Source organism: Crocodylus porosus, unplaced genomic scaffold (assembly GCF_001723895.1).
Source record: "Crocodylus porosus isolate Cpor-Errol unplaced genomic scaffold, CroPor_comp1, whole genome shotgun sequence".
NCBI lineage: Eukaryota > Metazoa > Chordata > Crocodylia > Crocodylidae > Crocodylus > Crocodylus porosus.
In genome coordinates this window covers 64295717-64309934 of record NW_017728949.1, presented here as the reverse complement: position 1 = coordinate 64309934, position 14218 = coordinate 64295717, and positions in this window count along the sequence as shown.

The window sequence follows — 14218 nt, the reverse complement described above, 5'->3', positions numbered from 1 at the left end:
CCTGACAGCAGGGTGTAGAGCAGGCTTGTCCAACATATGGCCCATGGCCCACCATGCAGACCTCCAAGCTGTTTTCTGAGGCCCAAGGTGCTGCGACGGGAAAGAATAGTGTACACTGTACTTTCGTTTTTTGGGGGGGTGATGTGAAACTGCTTCCTGTGAGGTCTTTGAATATGGCTCGCCGGCCTACTGGGTGATAAAAAGTTCATGATCGGGCTCCACATTCAACAAGGTTGGATGCCCCTGATATAGAGGCATATGTTGGCTGGGTTTGGCAGCCTTTGGCAATGTCTGGCATGATGGTAGGCACACATGAGTGTCCACAGGCTCTTGGCCTGGGCCAGTACAAGCTTCTGCCTGCTTTGGCCCCCAGAATGCTGAATATCAGGTCATTTTGTTATTGGTCTAATCTACACAGCTTAGAAAAACCTGCAAAGATTGAATCAATTCTGCCTCGGGCTTTTCTGTACTTAGCCCAGATGAACAGTAGATATTGGATAAAAAACAGACTTCCTGGTAGGTGAGAAAGAGTTAGTGTTTCAGATGCAGTGGTTGAAGCAATGAACTTCTTTGCTTCCTGAACAACCCGTAGGATTAGATCTTTAAAAATATTAACTGCAATTGACCATACATGAGATAAAACAAATACAGTGCCATTACAAAATACATGTGCCAATATGGGATTTATGAACACTTTGCTAGCCTTGGGTCATAAATCAGATGTTCTTGTATGCACCTATTCCTTCCCTGAGCCAATCAGTCAATAAGTACTTTCTCCATTAGGTAATAGTCATAAATATGCTGCATTACATTATTAAATGGATGGATAAATAGTCTTCATTAAAATTACTTGAAAGAATATCTGTTATGCTGTCACCAAAATAGTCTATTGTCTATGTCAGCTGAGAGCTGCATCCACTAAGACACCCCAAGAACCCCATTTATTCAACAATAAAGGAGATAGAAATACGAAGTCACTAGTAGACGTGACATTTTTCAGCCAAGCATTTTCTGCCCCCGCAAAAATGAAGATTTGGCAACAGCAAAACATTGAGTAAAATTGATTCTGTTTATTCAAAAACTAGTAATAAAAACCCTGAAAAAGAATCAAATGTTTCAATTATACCTGCTCCATGCTATTCTTGAAGCTGTCACTGGAAATAAATAAATCCCTTGCACTTACTGATTTGGTACCTGCTCCAAACCTAGAGATGTGGGAAGGAAGACACTCCAGTGGTGTCCTCATCACAGCTCTCAAATACACCAGACACATATCTTGAGGCAAGTGGCACCCCTTTCCAGGGGCGAGCAATTATTTTGGGTGAAGGGCCACTTATTGAGTTTTGGCAAACCATCGAGGGCCGCATGACAAGCAGCCCAGGGCAGATAAGTATTAATTTTTGGGGGCCGCACGAGCTGGATAGAATGGCCTGGCGGGCCTCATTCGGCCCACAGGCCGCATTTTGCCCACCCCTGCCTTAAACCATGCTAACCATTGCGTTTCTGGGTTTTGAGCACGTAGAACCAAAGCAGGTGAGTGGAGCTCATTTTCGGCAGCTTACCAGAAAACAGTTATTCCTTTGTTTCTGACTCAACCCAAAAAGTTTGGTTATTTATTTATTTATTGGGACTGTCAGTGATGCAGAGTAGCCATTTTTTACAAACCTGTCTTGTTACTAGTATATAACTAAATATAATTTATGGTGATAGAGTACTCACCCTACTGAAGCAGACATAAAATATTTCAGCTCTTCAAAGGCAGTTGCAAAAGGCAAAGGTTAAGAAAAAAGTAGTAGGAAAGTTTGTTGAATAAAAGCAACAAGAGAAGTCAAATATACAACTCTATCACTGGAAGACAAACCCGTTTGTTCTTAAAATTAGGCATTGGATAAACCATTCAGGAAAAGTTTGGCCTTTTAGGAATGATGTCTTTTGAAACAATAACTCGTGTCATCTCCAGGTATTTAATCTATAAAAACTACTTCTGGATAAAAGCCACACTCTATATTTAAATGTTCACACCATTGCCCATCTTTACAAATCAGTGTTCTTTGCACATTCATCCTAGGTGCTTCCCTCTCATTGCCGCCTCTTTCATTTGCTTCTCACTCTAAATCTATACTGTATTGCACGTGCTCAGGAAAGATGCACACTGTTACATCATCTCACTATGAATACACACATTCATTATTAGCAAAGTTTATAAAATATGATAGCACAAGTATAAGAACATTTGCACTAAAACTGGAAGCGCTATGAATTCATCAGTTCAGAAAGAACATCCTGACACTGAAAGAACAAAATCTTAGAAATACGATAAAATTAATACTTGCTATTTTTCATAATCAGCTGGGCATTTTTCTTATTATATTGAGAAGATGCCACAGAGGCTGAAATAAAACCAAATCCTGCAATGAGTAAGTATCAAAAAATATGTTTTTAGAGTATATTTAATAAGATGGCAACAAAAAAGTTCCTTTTTGAAAAAAAAAAAAGGTTTGAAAAATATTACCAAAAATTTTTTTTCCAGTGAAACTAGAAGTTCTGTAGTAAAGCTGGATGGGAGACTCCAGGAATCAAGTTGATACAGGAGCTTACTTTCCAGCTGCCCTGTCTCTTGATCTGAACCTTATCAGCCTGTCTAACATTTCACACTATCACAGCACAAAGACTTTGGAAGAGAAACAAGTATTGTGAGCTTCAGGAGAAAAGTGAGGCAAAATTAAAAGAAAGCAAAAGGACGGCTTAGTGTTAATAGTTGTCCTCTATTTTGTTGATTTTAACAGGAATTTTTCTTTCTTTTTCTCTTTCTTGCTCAGCAGAAAAGACAAGGGATGAGAAATGTGAGCTACAGGATCTCTGACAGGCTAGAAACTAAGGAAATCCCATGAGACTAAAATGTGGGATGGGTGAAAGAGGAGGATTTATGAGAGTGCAGTAATAGGAGCACTGGTCATAAGAGTAAATGCATTACAGGGCACTGGAGGAGACATAAAAGAATGGAGAAATGAAAATCTAACATATACCCACTGCTCTTCAAGAACCTGTCTTTGCCCTGCTATACACTGAATTTGGGAGCTGGGTTTCGAGCTCAGCTTAAAAGAAAAATGGACCCAAATGTCTATATTCTTATCAGCCCAAAAGGCATTCCAACCTAGATTTTTTTTGCTTCCGTTTCATTCCCAGACGGATGCCTTTCCACTTAAAATAGTTCCAGCACAATACGCCTGTATTGGTAGAGCCAATAACCAATGTACACAAGGCTGAAATATTTTAGAGAGACCTGGCTGAAAAAAAAAAAAAGGAAAAAAACCCAGGGCTGGTCCAATAAAAGGTATCTTGGACCAAGTAAATCAAGTAATATACTGAAAATACCAGAGATTTTTAAGAAAGTAGTGGGTAATGGAGCAATTACTTTATTCCCAGATCAGTTTGGTCACATTCATCTTTGGTAAAATACAGCAAGCTACGGCATTGTTTCCTCATTTTATAGCCGTGGTTCCTCATTATATTGCATATTTCTTGGATACAGATGCAAACAGCTTAGTTGCACCATGAAAGGTAGCATTGTCTTTGCCCCGTATTTCCAATTCAGAGTTATTCAAAGAGAAAGAGAATAAAAACTAACTCCTTCCTCTCACTTCTCTTATTAGCCATAGTGCAGTTTACAAGGGTGATTTTAGATCTTACCCGCAAGAGATATCTAGGTTGCCTCAGCTGCATAAAAATTTAAAGAGCAGGTTTTTAATGTATATTTTACATTTACATAAAGGCAGAGAGAGAGAACAAGAAATGTTAAATACCCAATTAATATCTATGCAGTCTCATAAGACTTAAACCAGAGATTTAGTTTCTTGAGAGGCAAAATACGTATTAGTACCCTGAGCCAGCAGATAACTTTAAAAAGCAGTTTGGCTTCCCAGATCCAAGCTCCTGCTCATTTCTTCCATGAGGATGTATGGTATCACTGTAATAGATCACCAGAGCTGCTTTCCTCTGATGTATTGTTGCAATATATCATAAGAACTGTGTCTGGCAGGAACATGAATCTCAGACTTGGCCCCTATTTTATATGTTTTATTTGAGGGCAATCTTAAGAAAAATCAATATGGAGTTCAGAAGCTGGCTCTGGAGCTTGAAGAATTCAGCAGAGCCATCCAAAACCCTTAAATGATAGAAGCTTCACAAAAGTGTAAAAAACTAAACACAGAAGTGGAAGGGCCTGGCACAGATATTTTTTTCAAAGAATGGCTATCTGAACCCTTGCCTTGGGTGGCTTTTTTTCATTTCTGGTTCACTTTTTGGTGCCTTAGGAGACTGACAAAGTATAAGTGAACCACGTATAGCCCTGTTTACTGGCCATGCACTATGGCAATCTGCAGAACAGGACAATTTATTTTGTATTTTGGTTTTTAAGTGTTGAAGAAATCCAGTGGAACTTCTCTGCCCCCAACCACACTGAAAGGTTCTTTTCTGTCATCCAAACTGTTGTTTCCCATCACAAGATGGGTACTATTTGGCTAGCAAAGTAGCAGAAATGCTCTAATAATTAAGTTGCATAGCCAACTTTTCATGCCTCTTACGGTCACTCTATCTGTGTAGAGAATGGAGCTGCATAAATTACACTTAAAGTTTGCATGGGTTGAAGCAAAGAGTTTTTTTTCTGGCTGTGCCTAGATGGATTTTTACAGATTCATATTGGATCAGGTCTAAATCCTTTGTATCATTGTTTACTACAGTCCACCCAACTATTCCTCTCTTGAGCCCAGCAACTTAAGTCTGACTGAAGCATAAACTTTCTTCAGCTAAAGCATATCTTCCAGAAAGCCATCCAGTCTGGTTTTGAAGATGCTCAGTGACGTCAAATCCACTGCTGTCCTTGGTAGTTTGTTTCAATTGTTGCTCACCTTCACGGTTGAATTTTTTGTTCATACTTTCTCATTTGAATTTGTCAGTCTTTGCTTCCAGCCTTTGCTTCTGATTCTATTTTGCTTTTTTCTTCTAGATTAGTGAATCGGTTACTTTCTGTTATTTTCTCTCCAGGAAGATTCTTATACTAATCAATCAGGACATCTTTCAGTCGTCTTTCTTGGAAGCCACACAGATTTCAGTTCCTTAACACTAGGGACATGTGAATGAAGAAAAGAGAAGCTCGAGGCAGAACTTTGGAGCAAATCTGATGGTGGAAACTGTGCGTGAAGGGAAGACTATGCATCTGAAAAATTGTGAAATGAACAAGCCTCTTCACAAAAAGGGTAGCATTGGAAAGTTTGACAAATCTGGCCTTGATTTATCCAGAAAAATATGCCATTTTGGAGGATATAGTGGACCCACTTTTATAGTGTTTTAAGTATTACTTAGTATGGTGGAGCATCAGTGGGGTGCTCACCACTTAGGGCGGTTGCAAGCTCTGTGGGAGCTTGTTGGCTGAGCAGCAGGGTAAACCCTCCCCAGGAACCATTTTAAGGGGGAAGGCATGTGTCAGAGCACTCACGGTGCTCTGCCACTTTAAGAAATGGGCCAGGCAGCATGCTGGTGCAGCCCACTCCTGACAAGTAGCCATCTTAAGACCCAGGCCAATTGGGCACTGCTTGGTGCTGAGGGAAGCAACGTCTCCTGGAGGAGCTGCTGCTCTGAGAACAACTAGGAGATAAGGACAGGACCTTATGAGGATGGTTAGGAGGTTCCTGGTCCTGGGCATGACCTAAAACTGCAACCTGCTGGGGAAGGGTGTCCTGGTGGGGCTCCTAGTGGTGTGGGAGCCCCCTGGAAATGCCAGGCCAGTTACCACCCTGGTGAAAGGTGAGCTGGGGCACCTTAACCCCAGCCCCTGCCTTTGGGTAGGCTATTTATCATTGAAGGCAGTAGAGGGCCAGCCATGCTGGGTGAGGGCAAGGTGAATGTGGCTCTGGGGAAAAGGAGAGACAGTATGAGTGTGGCCCTATAAGGGGTAGTATGTGAGAGACTGTGTGAGAGGTGGTAGAGTGAGAGAGGCCTCAGTGAGAGGGAGGAGGTATGAGTGTGGCCCATACAGGGTAGAATTTGAGAGGCCTAACACTGAGCTGAGTTGGGCATGGCCTCAGGCCAAAGCAAATCACAGCTGTTAGAAACTTCTGTGAGGCATGAGACACCTAAGGGGACCTAGACATCAGGGCCCAGAAAAGGTAGCCTCCTACCTAATTAAGATCATAAATATTTAACAGCAAGGCATTAAACCAGCACTGTGGCTGGTTGGTTCCTCTCATGTTTGCCACACTTAGCTTAAAAAGAAATCAGAAAAGTTTGATTTGCTACAGGTGAATACATTCCTGTGTGCATGCCTAAGTCTTTCAAATGCCAAGCATTTTCTCCAATCCTCAAATAACTCCATGACTTTTTTCTGCACCCTCATCGATGTTGCAATATCATCTTCAAAACAGAGAGGAAAAATCATAGAAATCATAGATATTAAGGGCTGATTGAATGATCACTGAATCCAACCCCTGAGCTCTGGGTAGGAATGCTGCTGAGCTAAAAAGATCCCAGCAAGGTGTCTGTCCAGTCTCCTGTTGAAGACTTCCAAGGTTGGAGACTACACCACCTCCTTGGGAAGTCTATTCCAGACTCTGGTCACCCTTATCATGAAGAAGTTCTTCCTTACATCCAACCTGAAACCATCCTCTAACAGTTTATGGCCATTGCTCCTTGTCCTCCCCTGGGGCGCCCTAGTGAACAGTTTTTCTTATATACTTATAGACAGCCACCAAGTTCCTCCCTCAGTCTTCTCTTCCCCAGGCTGAACAGTCCCAGGTCCCTTAGTCTTTCCTCATAATGTTTTTCCTCCAGGCCCTTAATCATTCTTGTGGCCCTTCTCTGGACCCTTTCAAAATTCTCCACATCTTCTTAAGCGCGGCATCCGGACCTCGACACAGGACTCCAGCTAAGGTCTCACCAGCGCCAAGTAGAGAGGAAGCATCACTTCCTAAGACCTGCTCATGACACATCGGCGAATGCATGTAATGTATGTGGTATTCCAATATCTGTTGTCATGCTGGACACACGGGTAATTTCATCTCCATAATCTAAGTCTTTACTCTCTCGTTTATACAAAAAAATCACATTTGCCTTTTTTGTCATAATATTGAGGAACATTACTGAACTGTTCTATTAGAACCCCCTGAAACTAAAGAAGAGTTGTTATGCAGTTTGAAAAGATGAACCCAAATGAATTTCAGGGGTGGTCCTTTTGTAGAACATTGCAAAATTGTCATGGTTTGTTTCTAACTGGAAAGGAGGCAAACATTATAAAGTCCTTTGTGAAACATTTCTGTCTTCAATACAGTCCTAATTAATTATGAATTTACATTCAAGGCTTTTATTTCAGGGCCCACAGAAACAACCACAAAAATTAGAAAAAAACATTGGCATCAAGATTAGGGTGGAAACCACAAGAAATTCTCCAAACAGTAGACTAGCCAAGATTTGAAAGAAAACTTTAGGTGTCATCGCTCTTATTTCATTCACACCCATATCTAGCTACCAGTAACTTCAGCTGCAATATTAATTACTATTATGATCTCTGCAAATATACCCTCACACCTTAGATAATCCAGGGCTAATAAAAACAATCAATCAAACACACTAAGCTTTAGCCAGAGTGCAGTCACTTTGAGGATATAGTTAGTTTTTTATGTATAAAAATGGTTGCATGTTTAACTGGGAACATCTTGAGCCTGGATATTGTGGGAAATGGATATAGGAGATGCATTTATTTTCTGGGTATATGTATGTATATGCATCTGCATGGGCATATACCTATATACATGCAGATATATGCCTTAAGCAAACAACAATTCAGCCATTCGGCAAATGTTCCTCAATGCTATGACAAAAAAGACAAATGTGATTTTGTTTAAACAAGACAGTAGAGAGTTGGATTATGGAGGAGAAATTACCTATGTGTCCAGCATTGCGACAGCCATTGGAACACAGGGTGCATTTCCTCTGTCTGTTTTAAGGAGGATAGTCAAACATGGATGAGTGCAGAAATGAGTTACAAAGCTATATGAGGATTGGAGAAAATGCTTGGCAGTCCAAAATCATTATATATATTGTGGAGAAACAATTATTTTCCGGGATGATATATACATATGTACATATATATATGTGTGTGCATGTGTGTTTCCATGTATGTATGCATATAGGTATGTGTGGTCCCGGAAAATAACTGTATGTCCTATACCCATCCATTTACCACTATATATCTATATCTATTTATTTATAGACAGAGAACTGTCAAGCCCAGCCAGACTCAACTTAATAATCAGTCACTTTAAGTAAGGACAGTTACTAAGCAGTAAGTACTACTAGTCACTCTCCGGTAGCGGCTTGCTGCTGGCTGGGCTTTGCTTCTCACCACTCAGAATGTGAATGAGGCAATATTGTTTGACAGCAAAGTGGTGCCAGCCACGCAGAATCCTGCGGAGGAGCTCCAGGACTCCAACTATTGCTGTGCTCCTGCTCCTGACTGATTTCTCATTTTATTTAATCTCTTCTCCCTTTCAGCTCCAACTTCTCGTTCAGTTTGAAGTATTTTTCTTTAAAAAAAAAAAAATATGGGGACCTCTAAGCCTCTGAACTGCTGACTTTTTCATGGCGCAGGAGTCTGAATGAGAATAGACCTTGCACTTACGGACCTGCGCTGCAACCGTGGATTTTCTACGGAGAACCCCGTGAAATCTAAGGTGATGAGAATAATCAAGAGAAAATAACTGCTCTCTTATTTCAACAGTCAAAAAACTGTTCAGGTGTAACAGTCATCAGCAGGTCTTTTATCAGTCAGCTGTCAGTTCAGGCACTGCTCGGTGACTACAGGCACAGACCTCAGACGCTGAACTTTTACCTGCTAAATAGACCTATTTTCACATAACACAGTGCAAATGCAAGTGCTGATTACTGTCAGGAGACAGTCCGTGCAGGGCTTCCACTATTCTTTAAAGCTCTAGTGAATAAACTGGGGAGGAAGATGTTACTTGAGGGCTACACCATTCAAAAAGCTGAAACCATTTCTTATAGGTTTGGATCTGGCAATTTGCATTGTGAAAAAAGGCAACCCCTCCCTACAGGTTAAAATTTTTTTAACCAGTGAGATAAATCTGTCTCATACCAGTTATATACTGGGGAAGGATGTTTTGTGTGGCAGAGTTCTGCCCAGTATGCTAGAAAGCAGATGGTCTGAATCAATTGGTAATACTTTGCTGTTTCTTTGGGTCAGGTTAACTGCAGCCAGAAGCAGCACAAATGTGCCAGCAGGGAGTTCCCCTCTTAATACAGGAATTTTCTACCAGGACTTTCCTGCTAGATTTTGGTCCTTTCATCACACAGAATGGTGAAGAGAGACTAGACCTCGGGGGGAGGATCTGAATTAGATTTTTCCTAAATAAACAGTGTTAGGAAGTTCAGATGGGGATGAACCAGATCCTTTAATCTGAAACACACAAACAAATATAGATTAGTGAAAACTCAGAGGAAAAGGGGGGATTTTAAACCTATACCTCTAGTTTGAGGGCTTGATTTTCTAACCAAAAAACTTCAGCCAGGGTGTTTTACAAACTTAAACCACCCCTGCTTTTCAGCTAAAAAATAAACATGATTTTCTAAAGCCTTTTTTGATGGCAAAGATGCAGATTTTGATAATCTGTTTCTCCTTTCCTGCTTTCATTTTATTGCCCTTCCTGATCAGTTTGGTTCCACCTTCTAAACCTCTCAAATAACTACTAAACCCATTAATTCAGTTATGTAAACCCAGACCACCACAATTAATAAAAGAGGTTTCTACATTCAGTGCTCAAGAAAAAAACCCCCAGTCAATACTACTCAACTTTCAGGCTGCAACAGCTTGAAAATAAAAGCAAAAGCACCAAAAAATGCAATCAGATATGACTTAATTACTATGAAGTGAATAAAGTGGTTTCTGTTTTAGTCACAGGTAGAAAAAGCACCACCCATTTACATTATTCTATATTAGAGTGAAAAACACTCCATAATCCAAAGTTTGCAATACAAAACAGAGAGAAAACCTCAGGAAGGGCAAGTTGCTAGAACTGATGATAATAAGATGATAAAAATAAAGTGGGATTTAGGGCAGGAATGCAGGGAGGAACACAGAAAAGAATAAGGAGACTCATCATTGAAGTATCCGGATATAAGTCTGGGAGCTAAAACTGATGGGAGATGAAAGTGGCAAAACAGTCAGAAGTGGGGTATAGCAGGAAAGGTAAATAAAATGATCCTGGCAACGTGTGGGGCTTTGTCAGAAGGATGAATAAGAAAATTGATTAAAATATGGCTGGAAACAAGAAATGAATTAAAAGATTGAAAGAGAGGATGGCAAGGGAGGAAGGATGGAAAGTTTATATTCGAACTATACAGCTATCTGCCGTACCTCTTCAGACCTTAAGCTGTCATCACATCAACTACACAGAAATGGAGAAGGGGAGGACATTTTTTATGCAGAATTCTCCAGAGCACCATTTAAAGCAATATTCTTGCCACACCTTTCAAAATACTCATGTCATCAATATTCCCAGAAGGCATCAGTTAGCACTGTCACACCCTGGACTGACATACATAGTGGGGTCTCCTGCCACTTCTGTACCCAGAGTTATATGCACAAGGGAGTTATATTTTTTTCCCAGGTATGTGGCAGATATCAGAACATTTTACTCTGGAAAGTGTAGAAAATTATTTTTTTTTATCTCCCTCTGTTTTTATTCATACATTATTTACAAAAGGAAGGACAGTAAAACTTGGGATATGAAAATCAGCTTGTGGCCATTTATATTAACTATTAGAGAAGTTGGATTCTAATAGCAGAGGTGCTGATTTTCAACCAGAGTTAAAACACAGAGGAAAACAGATAATGTGGGTGCATCTACATGTCGCCATATGGTGCTGCTGCTAAAGCACTGTGCTTTAGTACTTCCTTTTAGAAGTACTAAAGTACAGCATAGTATGGGCGGTTACTGCACCATGCACGTGGCACATGGTTAGATTTCACCGCTATGGGGGACGTCATTGTAGCTGCCAATCACATGTAGCTGCATTGCCATAGTGTGCTGTATGGTGACGTATCACATCACTACATTGCCATATGGCAACATGTAGACGCACCCAGCAAGAAATACTACGGTCTATAAAAGCCCAGCTGAATAAACTAAAACTTAAATGGAGATGGAACTTAAATGGGGAGGTGAGAGAAAGACATTTCTATTATTGGTTTTCAGACTGGCAAACACATTGTGGTTGTTTTTACTGATTAAAACCAAAGTTTTTATCAACTCCAAAGTTGGTAAGAAATACATCACCTCCAAACTTGGAACTGTCAAGTGTATTTTAGGGGGAAAGATGGAACAATGACAAAGACAGTACACAACAGGACATGCACAACAAACACAAACTAATGATGAAGGCCCAAACCCAGCTTATATAGAAACAAACTGAAAGATTCCCATGGAATCAAAAGGAGTTATATTGGCCCAAAAATTATTTCTGTTCCTGTAGACAGATAGAACATTCTACATAGAGGTTGGAGATAGTCAAGATTAAACCTGGCATGCATATAAATTAAACTTAAAAAAAGAGATTTTCAGAGGTATTCCTTACCTGTGAAGGTCTAGAATCAGATTAGCATTTATCCACATATTTAACACAGCCCCCTTTGGGAAATCATATCTAACTTTTACCATGGGCTTAGATTTCCATTGAATTCAACAGGATATTAACATATATTTGAATGCTTCTTTGAATAAGAGGCTAAAGTACTGACTTTGAAATCTACTTCCTGAAGTTCACTGATGTCGCTGTGGCTAATGAAAAACTATTTTTGATACTTTTGTATGATACTTTTACTTGTATAACTGAATGATACTCCTACCAAATACGTTTTTCCATAAAAAAAATCACAATATCAAAGAAAAATGTCTTTTTCATTATTTTGCAATGAGAAAAAGGAAAATTATGAAATGTAAAAAATCAGAAAAATAAAACATAATTTATTTTTATTTCAAATTCTGCCCTATCTGAGGGCAAAAAGAACTTCAGAACAACATTTACAATTCAAATTAAATCTAAATGAAGCTTCATTTTTAGGCTAATCGAATTGTTTTATTCAATTAGAAATCTCCTACAAAAAAAGAGAAAAAAAAGAAAAGAAATCACAAGAAACAAAAGTTTTCCAACCCTTATATACCTTGATAGTGAAAGCATAATTCAGAGTTCATGATACTTCTGCTTAACTGCTAATAATCCTTTGTATTTGTCTAATGCTTTTATTTTGGAGGATTTCAAAATTATTTACAAATAAACTGAAGTAGAGAATAGCCCCTCTGAGGAAAGGAAACATTAATTTCCTTGCACTTTAGATGCAGGAACTGAAATATGTATACACATTCAGGAAGTTTGTTTCAGAGGCAGGTTAAAAGGACATTTTTTGTCCTGTATCTTCTGCGGTGCATTATACAGAAGGTTTCCTTCCCTATGAAAGATAGCAAGCCAATTTGGATAAATAAAAATTACTTCTGATCCTTAGTATAAAACTCAACCAAGATCTTCCTTAAGGTTTAAAAAGCCTACAATTTGAATGACTAATTATGTATCCATTTCATAAATCTGTCATGTCATCTTGTATCTTATACCTCGAACCAAAAGCAGAAGTGATAAAGAAACAAAAAAGCTATTCTTGTAGTTTCTCCAAAGCAACAGAAAGCAAGTTTTTTTATAATATGTTCTTAAAAGATTTCCAGTGGAGTTTGGAAAAACCAAAGGGCCCAATGCCATCTTGAGTTTTAATGATTTTCTAGACCCACAAGGACAAATCTGCAGCTGGCCTAAATTAGGAGCTCTGCTCTCTTTGCATCATCCAAAGGTTTGGTTGGTTTGTTGACTTGACATGTGCCAGATCAACACTCAGGATCTCAATATTGCATATTAGACAGGAGGGCGTGATACAAAATTATATACACACATACACCACTATGAGTTCACATACACAAACATGCAAACATGCACTTCAGTGGCTGTGTGTGAACATCAGGGGGTGTTTGGGGTAACTTGGTACTCAGGGTTACTTGAGGTCAAGGTACCTTTGGGGTTACTTTGGGGTTTGGGGTCAACTGGGATTGGGGTTACTCAGAGTCAAGGTGCCCCAGGGTTATTTGAGGACACTGGGGCTTGAGGTTATTTGAGACCCCGGGGTCATCTGGTGCCAGGGTGGGAGCGGGGGAAGCCCAGAGGCAAGGTGAAGACAGCTGGGAAACAGAGGCTGCAAGATCAGGGCTGAAAGGAGGGGCAGAAAGCTAGGAGATTGGGGCTGGAAACTGAGAGGCAGAAAGCTGGGAGATCAGGAGGGAGATAAGTGGTGGCAAGGAGACAGGCAAAAAGCTGGGAGACTGGGGCTGAAAGGAGGGGCAGAAAGCTGGGAGATTGGGACTAGAAACTGAGACAGAAAGAACTGAGGGAGGAACCTGGGAAAGGAGGAGGGCCGGGAGGTTAATAAGACTAAAACCCAACTCGGGGTTTCAAAATAACAGTTTTATTAATCAGGCAGCCCCACAAATTATTGGTTCCCCCCCCACCCACACACACACAGACACTCTCACACATGCGCCCACACAATGGTAGCAGGAAAGGAAAGCTTCATGGAGGGATTGGACTCAAGGTGTGTGGGGATTGAGTCCAGGTCCTTTGCTTCAGGAAGGAAGGTGGGTGATAGCTAGCTATCCTGGGCTGTTAGTTGATCCTCAATGGCCAGTCAGGGTCTTCTCCAGCAAGGTGTTGTCCAGAGGGGGTTGCCAGCAGGGCCTCTGGGAGGATAGGTGACGTGGCATAGTGATGGTCCAGATAGAGAGGGCATCCCAAACAGGTCACACTCTACCACCCCTTTTAAAGGGATGGCATACCTGTGTGTCCTATGGGAAGGACATGTCCAGGCAAGGCCAGTCCTGCTCAGATGCATATGTGCAGATCCAGGTGTCCGCATTGTCTAGTAGGATACAATGGTGGGGTTGCTGGTTTCTCTAGGGTCTTTCTCTTCCAAACGTTGGCTTCCTGTAGGTTCTTTATCTTTCAAATGCTGGGTTTTGTCTGTGTTCCTGAGTGAGGTCTGTGGTTCTTGGGTGAGTTGATACCAGGCAATGGTCGGGTCATTGAGATGATGGTCCAGTCGTTGAGTTGATGGTCC